The 10,000-nt window shown below is 39.5% G+C and overlaps 1 protein-coding gene across 4 annotated transcripts in view; it reads right to left on the bottom strand.

Moving 5' to 3' along the window:
- LOC121374644 overlaps window positions 1-10,000 on the bottom strand; it is a 58,152-nt gene that overhangs the window by 38,734 nt on the left and 9,418 nt on the right. The window contains exon 1 of one of the 4 annotated variants that reach the window (XM_041501773.1): window positions 2,609-2,695. The exons of the other annotated variants lie outside the window; for them this stretch is intronic. The gene's annotated coding sequence lies outside the window, so the exon portion shown is untranslated. Of the gene's footprint in view, window positions 1-2,608; window positions 2,696-10,000 lie in introns of those variants that run through there. 4 annotated transcript variants of the gene reach the window in all.

Raw genomic sequence — 10,000 nt, 5'->3', positions numbered from 1 at the left:
AGCCGGAGGAGCGAGCGGGGAGGGCGACTGAGAGAGGAGAGAGAGAGATGATATAGAGATTAGAGAGAGAGATCGAGAGAGAATGAGATAGGTCTATAGGGACGTGCCAGTCGCTAGATGATGGAGGGAGGGATGAGGGATAGAGAGCAGAGACTCGTTGATGCAGGGCGGGACGGGAGTGGGAGGTGGATATATCGTATATAGATAGCTATAGAGATATATCTGAGAGGGAGAGAGAAGAGAGTGAGAGATAGAGAGTTTAGCTAGAGAGAAGATATAGAGGAGGGAGAGAGAAGAGTATCGAGAGGTAGATAGAGCGAGACAGAGAGAGAGAGAGCGATAGAGCAGAGGAGATAGTTAGATTAGGAGAGAGAGGAGAGAATAGAGATAGAGATCTAGAGGATAGAGAAGAGCGAAGAGGTCGAGTATAGAGAGAGAGAGTGGGCGATAGAGAGAGAGATAGTGGATAGAGTAGAGCGAGGAGAGAAAGCACGCGATGGCGCATTGTTTTTAGTTTTTTAACAATGTTAACGTCCTATATTTATTATATACCATTGTGCATATAACCTTGAACCGACAGTGTCTCTATTTCCTCTATACTCTTGTGAAAACGTTCGCAGTAATTGTCAGTAATGACAGCAACCGTAGTTTTAACAAAAGGTTAAAGGTNTTAGAATAGCAGAAATATATTAACGATTACATCATAGAAGATGGCCCTGCATGTATATGCATATGACGATTTTTTTTTTTTCTAAATAAAAATGAACAAAATATCGAACATAAAATGACGCAAAGCTTGTTATCCATCCAGGATTGTATTCAAATCATGGAATATTCAAATTAGTTACAATCATACACGGTCGTGCCTAGACGAGTGAGCAAGGCGCAGTTGTAGCGCCAGACGATTTGACAGTTCTCTTTTTGTCTACTAGGGGGTGGAGGTGGAGGTAGAATTTGAACCTAACGACCCCTCCTGTGTATATTTTCCTTGGACACTTACACGTATATGAACAGCCTAATATTGCACAGTAAAAATAGTAATTTTAACCTTAGAGGGGGTGGGGGTGGGGGACGTCCGAGCACCCCCAGCCTGAAGCTCCCCCCCCCCACCAGGACTAAATCTCTGTAGTTTAAAGTTTAAACAAATTCCATCAAGGTTCAGACACGTCTATTATGGGCAGAGCCTATGACGTCATCAGCGACTGATATGATGAGCAGAAATATAATGTTCTACGAACAACCATAAAAGATAATAATAATAATAAGAAAAAAAAGAAGAAAAAAAAAAGAAGGAAAAACCAATAACAATCATACAAAACACAATCATTACATAGTTTTTGAAAGGATGGCGTTTTGCTTATTAACAACAAAGTTTGTTTGTTTTGTTTAACGACACCACTAGAGTACATTGATTAATTAATCATCAGCTATTTGATGTGAAACATTTGGTAATTCTGACTCGTAGTCATTAGAGGAAACTCGCTACATTTTTCCTAATACAGCATGTGATTTTTTACGTGCACTTTCCCACAGACAGGAAAGCACATACCACGGCCTTTGACAAGTTGTGGTGCACTGATTGGAACGACAAAAAAAAAAAAAAAAAAAAAAACCCCCAACCAAACCCAATCAGTTGTATGGATCCATAGAAGAGGTTCGATCCTGCGACGTAAGCACCGGCACTGCTTATATTCATCCCCACATTATAAATAGAGACAGTACTACGCAAGTGGGGTGGGACGTAGCCCAGTGGTAAAATGCTCGCTTGATGCGCGGTCAGTTTAGGATCGACCCCCATCGGTGGGCACATTGGGCTATTTCTCATTCCAGCCAAAGCACCACGACTGGTATATGAAAGGCCCTGGTACGTGCTAACCCGTCTGTGGGATGGTGCATATAAAAGACCCCTTGCTACTAATGGAACAAATGTACGAGTTTCTTCTCTAAGACTATATATCAAAATTACCACATGTTTAACACCCAATAACCGATGATTAATAAATCAATGCGCTCTAATTTTTTACTGTTTACTACGCTGGTAGTGACCGGCCTCGGTGGTGTGTCGTTGTTAAGATATCGAACATAAGGCTGGTAGGTACTGGGTTCGCAGCCCGGTACCGATTTCCACCCAGAGCGAGTTTTAACGAATCATTGGGTAGGTGTAAGACCACTACACCCTCTTTTTTTTTTTATCTCACTAACTACTAACAACTAACCCACTGTCTTAAACAGACAGCCCAAGACAGCTTGCTTGAACCTAAATTAGTAGAAAATAAGTTGAAATGTAATGTAATGTAACGCTGCTGGTAGTGAATTCAGTGCTGTCTATAATTCATGTGTCCCCTTGTTTCTTTCAACCAGAATCATATACTCCTTGAAGGGCAAACCTTTTGTTCAGTATGGCGTCGCAACTCGCTACGCACGTTTCAGAAATCACTATACACTTCTAAAAATGTCAAATAGCATTTGATAATCAGTTTTCAAATTACAACCAACTGTCGCTAACATTTTGAAAACATAAAATATGTCTTCACAATGTTAACGATAACTTGCAGTGACAAGGTTGAGGAAAAAAACAAACAAAAACTCAAGTAGAGAAAATGCTTACCTGAGTATAAGAAATCTACCCCGACTGTTTATTTAACACTTGTTTATCCTGAACACACAGAAATGTGGAGGTTCTACACACCTCGGCGTTGATCCAATAAGAAATTACCTGGGCCCGCCCACACATCGGAAATAGGTATTGCCGAATAGTTTAGACGTAAGTTTTCTATTGGGGTGCATGCAGAGGAAATGATACGCATTAAAGAGACTATCCCGAGTTTTCTGAGCACTTTTGTTAGATTTATTCCGTTAATGTCGGAGACGTTTTAAAGAGACTATCCCGAGTTTTCTGAGCACTTTTGTTAGATTTATTCCATTAATGTCGGAGACGTTTTAAAGAGACTATCCCGAAGTTTTTTTTTTTTTAGAGCACTTTTGTTAGATTTATTCCATTAATGTCGGGGACGTTTTAAAGAGACTATCCCGAGTTTTCTGGGAACTTTTGTTAAATTTATTCCATTAATGTCGAAGACGTTTTAAAGAGACTATCCTGAGTTTTCTGAGCACTTTTGTTAGATTTATTCCATTAATGTTGGAGACGTTTTAAATATATTTGACTTATCCGACTTTTGAAAGATGACAGCGACTGGGAAGGGGACTGCTATGCCATTGTAAAATGTTTCCGAGTAACAGAGCCTTTTTAACGAATAAAGTTACATCAGATTTATTTTCTTGTTCATAATTTCAGTGTCTATTTATACAGGCAACCGCCACGTTCCTATCGGCCTGTATATTAATTTGATTTCCGACTGGATGGTCTAGTGCCGCCTCTCTCTCCCCCTCCCCCTGCTTCCGACACATCTATTACTGCCTATGTTAGACAATGATATTCTAAATAACAAAACACACTGACTATGTAATGTTAGTCCTTAAAAATTACCGGCCTTGGTGGCGTCGTGGTTAGACCATCGGTCTACAGGCTAGTAGGTACTGGGTTCGGATCCCAGTCGAGGCATGGAATTTTTAATCCAGATACCGACTCCAAACCCTGAGTGAGTGCTCCGCAAGGCTCAATGGGTAGGTGTAAACCACTTGCACCCACCAGTGATCCATAACTGGTTCAACAAAGGCCATGGTTTGTGCTATCCTGCCTGTGGGAAGCGCAAATAAAAGATCCCCTGCTGCTAATCGGAAGAGTAGCCCATGTAATGGCGACAGCGGGTTTCCTCTCAAAATCTGTGTGGTCCTTAACCATATGTCTGACGCCATATAACCGTAAATAAAATGTGTTGAGTGCGTCGTTAAATAAAACATTTCTTTTTCTGTCGTTAAAAATATCTGTTATTCGGAAACATCTTACAACAGTAGCCAACAGGTCATTTAAGATCACTGTTTATAGCGATTTTATCTCACACAATCCCTGTTTTATAGCGGATACGAGTAGACTGTATAGCGAACGACAGATTTTATCTCAAAGGTTTATTTCTAATGTTTTTTTCTTCACTCTTTGAAAAGTTAAATACATGCAAGATCAATGTTCGTTTTGTTTAATGACACCACTAGCGCATTTTGATTAATTAATCATTGGCTACTGAATGTCAAATATTTTATCATTCTGATGTATCGTTAAATTTTATTTTGTTAATTTGTATAACGACATCACTAGCGCACATTTATTAATCAATCATCGGCCAATGAATGTCAGGCATTTTATTAAACTGACGTATAGTTTTAAAGAAACTGCGCTAAAATGTCCAGCAAGGGATCGTTTATATGCAGTTTCCCACAGACAGGACAGCAGATTTGTGTGTTCCTCGGCTATATGCTTCTGGGGGGAAATTACCTTTATAAAGTGAATGACACTTTACACTGGATATTTCTTGTTCTAGACCGTGTACTACGACTGGTATATCAAAGGCCGTGGTATGTGTTATCCTGTTTGTGGGATGGTGCATATAAAATACCCCTTGCTACTAATGGGAAAAATGTAGCGGTTTTCTCTCTAAGACTATATGTCAGAATTACCAAACGTTTGACATCCAGTAGCCGATGATTAATAAATCAATGTGCTCTAGTGGTGTCGTTAAATAAAACACATTTTAATTTTAAAATTACAGTATTGCAATTGGACCTTTTTTATGATTAATAACTCCCATACATCAAAATCCTTCATCCGTCCCCAGTCGGAAATTTATCCGCTCCCGGTCGGACATTCATCCAGCCCCGGTCGGAAATTCATCCAGCCCCGGTCGGGCATTCATCCAGCCCCGGTCGGACATTCATCCAGCCCCGGTCGGGCATTCATCCAGCCCCGGTCGGCATTCATCCAGCCCCGGTCGGGCATTCATCTAGCCGGGTATTCATCCGCCCCCGGTCGGGTATTCATCCGCCCCCGGTCGGTCGGGCATTCATCCGTCCCTGGCCGGTCGGGCATTTATCCGTCCCTGGCCGGTCGGGCATTCATGCGGCCCTGGCCGGTCGAGTATTTATCCGCCCGAGTGCTGCCCACGTTGATATTGCTTTAGAAAATCAGTCGACCAGCGTACGTAAATACAAATGAATTATATTAGTGTGTTTACCATAAGTGATTCATAAAACTAACATTTGCATTTCATTATGGCCGACAGTGCATGTTATTCTATTGTCGACAGTTTCGAAGGTGGCCACCTCGGGTGTAACCCGTAGGGTGTACTATACTAAATACAATACCATAGGCGACAATGTTAACGTGTGTAGTTAAAAACACTATATTCAACGTATCAACCATACTATGACCCATACATATCAGTACTGCAGCCCTTACCTCAAAGTATTAACTGAAGACAGTGGCACCTTTCACGGACTGCTTTTAATATAACCAGATGTTTTCACACACCCCTAGTTTCGCACGACATTGTAGTATTTAGTTTTGCAGGTGCTCTGTACATGTTTCAAGCACAAGGCTACTTGACACAGTGGTACTAGATGAAATAAACTTGCATACATTTATGACTAGTACAATGTACAAAAGCTGTATTATATCGTAATTTCTCAGATACATTTGGTTATAAGCAATATTTAGACTGTGTGTATGTTGAAAAATTTAGATTTGCATTGACTAGACTTCGTGTATCAGCACATAGGCTATCTGTCGAAACCGGAAGGTGGGAAAAGCCAAATGCTATATTACTCGAAGACCGAGTATGTTATAACTGTAACCTTATTGAAGACGAATACCATTTTATACTTATGTGTCCTGTTTATAATACCATTCGTAGAAGATATATTCCTGAATTTTATACAAGAAATCCTAGTATGTTTAAATTTATTCAATTATGTAACAGTGAAAGTGTTCTGTTATTTAGGAAACTAGCTCTGTTTTGCTATAGAGCATTTCAACACCGAAATAATATATTATATAATTAATTTAAAGCTTCTCCAGCATAACTCATGTATAATATTAATATTATTTGTTAGTGTCTATATCCTAAATTATTTATTTGTGTTGTATTAATTAGCTTATCCTCTTATTATTATTACATTGTTAGCATTTATAAAATGAAATACATGTATATATACACCTCCTGTTTTATAATGTATTTACTTAATGTTATTTTGTATGCTCAAGGGTCAGTTGGCCTAATGCAATAAAGAATAATAATTTATTGCCCTGATGAAATTATTTGTTTTTACAACAAACACACTCACATTTATCACCAATGGCACGACTTGTGGTATTAACTGCGCTATCAAAAGTTAGGTACATCTACAACTTTGATGTAAGTAGCCGTACACCAAATAGTATCGGAGTGCGTCAAAGTTCGAAGTTTACCCACATTTGAGGCTACCAGTCCATTGGTGATAAATGTGACAGCGTTTGTTATGATAAAAAGTTGGTTCATCTGAGCAGTAACTTCCTGTAATTTAATTTGAACTAGCGTCCATATACCAACTACCATTGTGCTTGAAACATGTGCGGGGTCCTACTAAAATAGCATGACATTTTTTGGTGCGGATCTAGAGTAGTCATAGACGCTATCCGTTATGTCTGAAATGAGTAGCTGAACCCCCAATTGCCTTCTGCTTTACTTTAAGGGTGAGGAGTGGTAGTATTTATAAATGTTATGATATTATCCATGGCGTATATTCCAACTGAAACATTGCGTGTAGCAGTTTTAGCCAAATATGTTAATATTGTCGTCTATGGGATTTGATTTGGTGGTAGACATCCTGTAGGTAGAGTTATAAATAAGCGAACTCCCCCGTCACGCAACGAACCCACAGAACCAGTCTGTTGTCTGTCATTCGAGTCGCGGGCACCATGTAGTTCAGTCTAAGCGTTATTCTCGTTTGGTGTCCTATACGTGTTTTACATACACGGATACTTGACACAGTGGTTCTAGATAAAAAAAAAAAACCCAACAGAGATAGGTGTAGATAGATAGATAGATAGATAGATAGATAGAGCTACAGATAGAGGCACATACACACACACCACACAGAGAGAGAGAGAGAGAGAGAGAGAGAGAGAGAGAGAGAGAGAGAGAGAGAGAGAGAGAGAGAGCGAGACGGAGGGAGGGAGGGAGGAAGGGGAGACATGCACAGAATCACAAAGGCAAGCGCGCATACACACACATACGCACACATACACACACAAATAGTGTTTCTGTTGGTGTACATTTAAACTATAAAGGTGCCCTTTCAAAATACTGGAACCCTCCCTAGAAAACTCATGTACCCACCCTTGCTTGCATTTATTGCCCAGACAAACATGGTCACGTTTACCCACATTACCATGAATGGCAGTCTTAATTGCTCTGTTAAGCCTAATTTCCATAAAAAATATATATGTGTGTTTATTTCCGTAAAGCTTGCGTATATATACACGTGTACATCGGTGCGTAAATAATACTAGTGGAATTATGGACGTGACAGTTTGGAGCACAAAATGGTGTATTTTTTATGATGCTGATTTGATGAAAAGCCTAAAAAATTACATTTCCTAAATAAACATCATAATGAAAACTCTAACCAAAGTTTAAAAGTTTGTTTTGCTTAACGACACCACCAGAGTATACTTATCAATTTATCATCAGCTATTGAATGTGAAAGATTTTGTAATTCTGACATAGGAAACCTATTACATTTTCCCGTTAGCATCAAGAAATCTTTAATATGCATTTCATTTCAACTTATTTTCGTGCTTATATCCAATTAAGGTTCAAGCACGCTGTCCTGGGCACACACCTCAGTTATTTGAGCTGTCTGTCCAGGACAGTTCGTTAGTTGTTAGTTGGTTAGTGGTTAGTGAGAGAGAAGAGGGTGTAGTGGCCATACACCTACCCATTGAGCCCTTAAGAACTCGCTCTGGGTTGGAGCCAGTACCAAGCTGCGAAACCCTGTACCTACCAGCCTGTAGTCCGATGGCTTAACCACTACGCCATCGAGGCCGGTTTAATATGCATTTTTCCAGTTCATGTCAGGTCCTTTGATGTACCAGGCATAGGGCACTGGATGGGACGGGGAAAACCCCAATCAAATACTTATTAGTCCATTGAATGGACTCGATTGTTCGACCCAGGCACCTCAGACGTTAGTAACTTCTTCCGACCCTGTAAACCCTGTCCTGTCTTGTCACATATTATATTATGTAATTATTCATGTTTCCCCATATGCCGTTGCCTAACGGCCTGGGTGTAATACGGTTCTGTTCTGTTCTGTTCTGACAGAGCTAGATCCCGTCCAAAACGAATCAAATATCCATTGTAATTGTTTATATAAATCCATTAAATACAATAATAGAGCAGTGTATTAAACACCACTAGAGCACCTTGAGTGCGTCATTAAATACAATAATAGAGCAGTGTATTAAACACCACTAGAGCACCTTGAGTGCGTCATTAAATACAATAATAGAGCAGTGTATTAAACACCACTAGAGCACCTTGAGTGCGTCATTAAATACAATAATAGAGCAGTGTATTAAACACCACTAGAGCACCTTGAGTGCGTCATTAAATACAATAATAGAGCAGTGTATTAAACACCACTAGAGCACCTTGAGTGCGTCATTAAATACAATAATAGAGCAGTGTATTAAACACCACTAGAGCACCTTGAGTGCGTCATTAAATAAAACAGACCTTCCTTCCTTCCACTGGAGCACGTTGATTAATTTTTATTTTATTTTTTAAATATTTTTTAAATGTTTTATTATCCCAGAAATGTCGATAGTGTCAGGGATGGGGCCCTGATTCACTATGTTACAGATAGTGTTGAACACAAATAACATTAAATATATATATATAATACATGATGAGTATTGTTAGACTAAATATGTTCAGATTGATTGTACATTTTTCCATAGAAAGAGGGAGGGAGGGAGGGAGGGAGGGAGAGATAGAAGTGAGAAAGAAGAGAGAAAAGAGAGAGAGAGAGAGAGAGAGAGAGAGAGAGAGAGAGAGAGAGAGAGAGAGAGAGAGAGAGAGAGAGAGAGAGAGAGAGAGAGAGAGAGAGAGAGAGAGAGAGAGAGAGAGAGAGAGAGATGAAGTAAAACAGGACAGCAAGACAGTTTAACATTAAAAAAAACGTACATTAATCATCGGCTATGGGATGTCAAACATTTGTTAATTCTGACACATATTCTTCACATACCACGGCTTTTGATATACCAATGGTGGAACACTGGTTGGGACGGGAAAAAAGGTCCAGTCATTGAATCAATCCACAGGGGGTTTTCCCATCCTTCACTGAAGCACCTGAGGCGAGCACTTACCATTCGACTGAGCTACAACCGTCCCTCGGTGTTTTTTTGTATTACAGGTATCATATCACTTGTTTCTACCGAGTTCGCACGTCACGCTCTGCAACGGGCTGGGAATGGTCAAAACAACTTTTAAATATGTTTTTATGTCTTCACTACTTTAATTTATTATGTCTGCAATGCTAGTGTCAGACTACCAACTTTCATGATGGAGTTGGCCAAATGACAAATCTCACTTCTACGACTGTCCAGTTGCTAGTCTGAGCACTCTTACAACTCGATTATCAGTTCAGTACCAGTGCTCGTCTCAAATATGATGGGTCGCACGATCGATCGCCCTTAGAGGACTGTTTTTTTTAATTATTCGTTTTTGTTTTTCTTTCTTTTCTTGTTTTCTTTTTTTAAATGTTTTTTTATTTTCTTTTATTAAATCTGTATCCCACGACTAATACATCAAATGTCCTAATATCTTCTGTTCTGTCTATGGCAAAATGTATACAAAAGATTCCTTGTTGCTTTATCGATATGAGTAACCTACGTCACGGTAGCGGGTCTTCTTACTGCAGTATAACACTCTTATTACGAACCGGAAGGGACCATGATAGTTCGTTCGTTATAGCAGTAGTTCCTTGTACACATTTGCATAAGTTGGTTATCAATGTATAATGAAATAAAACGGGACTTTACGATCAGTTCGTTCTATGCAGTAGT

Source organism: Gigantopelta aegis, chromosome 1 (genome assembly GCF_016097555.1).
Source record: "Gigantopelta aegis isolate Gae_Host chromosome 1, Gae_host_genome, whole genome shotgun sequence".
Taxonomy (NCBI): Eukaryota; Metazoa; Mollusca; class Gastropoda; order Neomphalida; family Peltospiridae; genus Gigantopelta; species Gigantopelta aegis.
The sequence above is the reverse complement of the archived record's forward strand: the minus strand, read 5'-3'. Positions and strand labels throughout refer to the sequence as shown.